The sequence below is a fragment of the Frankliniella occidentalis genome, unplaced genomic scaffold (genome assembly GCF_000697945.3).
Source record: "Frankliniella occidentalis isolate FOCC.00 unplaced genomic scaffold, Focc_3.1 Scaffold1045, whole genome shotgun sequence".
Lineage (NCBI taxonomy): Eukaryota > Metazoa > Arthropoda > Insecta > Thysanoptera > Thripidae > Frankliniella > Frankliniella occidentalis.
Genome location: NW_026268151.1, coordinates 7,245 through 8,329, shown reverse-complemented (window position 1 = coordinate 8,329; position 1,085 = coordinate 7,245). Strand labels below are relative to the sequence as shown.

The 1,085-nt window shown below is 36.9% G+C and overlaps 1 long non-coding RNA gene across 1 annotated transcript; it reads right to left on the bottom strand.

Moving 5' to 3' along the window:
• Positions 1-338: 338 nt before the first annotated feature.
• On the bottom strand, positions 339-1,085 carry LOC113216793 (uncharacterized). The gene is made up of 5 exons (XR_008012242.1): positions 1,043-1,085; positions 864-965; positions 692-746; positions 546-608; positions 339-452 (listed from the first exon to the last, which is right to left on the bottom strand). It is a non-coding gene; the product is annotated as an uncharacterized LOC113216793 (long non-coding RNA).

Genomic DNA, 1,085 nt, shown 5'->3' with positions numbered 1-1,085 from the left:
GCCGTGGACGGGATGTCGGCAACCTATATAGCATGCCCTGACAAAAATGAAGTGTCAACAAAGTGGCAACGAAGTGTCAAGGAAGTGTTGAAACGAAGTGTTATCGAAGCTGCAATTGGCACAACGAAGTGTCAACGAAGTGTCAAAGGGAAGATACAACAAAGTGGCAACGAAGTGTTATTGAAGTGTCAAGGAAGTGTTAAGGAAGTGTCAATGAAGTATGTATGCGAGGTGTTCACGAAGTGACAACGAGGCGTCAGGGAAGTGGTGAGAAACCTTTGCTCAAGCCCCACTTCATTCACCGGAAAAAAGGCTCTTCAAATTGACACAAGAAAATCTATTATTTCATCTTTTTTTATTAGACATAACTTACAGGCTGATTATTGTCTTGCACTTTGGCTTAAAATTGAATAAGGTTGGAGGATTCAGATCTTTTAAGTAGTAAAATGTCCCTGAAATAAAACAAAAATACAGTTAGTTCAATAAAATCTTTCAAAGATTAATGCGAGACTATAGGAAAAATCAGAATTGTAAACTGCACTTACCGTACTACAGCTGTTTGTCTGGATCTACTTGCATCGTCTTGAAAATCACTTCCCTTAAATGTGCTAATATAGGGGATAACGAAAACATCTGTATTAATAATTTGAAGGTAAAGGTATGGACATAAAAATGTAACATATTAGCTTACCTTGCCTTATATAGTTTTCAGACTATTCAATATTTGCAGAAATGTAGTTGTTGATCTGCAAAACGAAATAGGACTGAAAATAGAGCAGATGCAGTGCTAAGAAAAAGCATTTTCAGGGGATAAACTCACAACTAAAGGTACAGTTTGAATTTAAATATAGCAGGTTACTTACAAAACTGAAATAGCACTATGCAGTGGCACTTAGTGTAGAAAAGCCATGGAATAATTTGTGTGTTCAAAACATCCATGTTTTGGTGGTAAAATCCACGGCTTCCTGTAATGCGTGAAGAACATTTAGAAAAAGTGCACTTGATAGTAAGGAAATGAAGAATGTAGAAAAGGCAAACTTACTGAGGTTATGTTTTCGTCCCGTGAACAGGCCAAATGGTTTGTA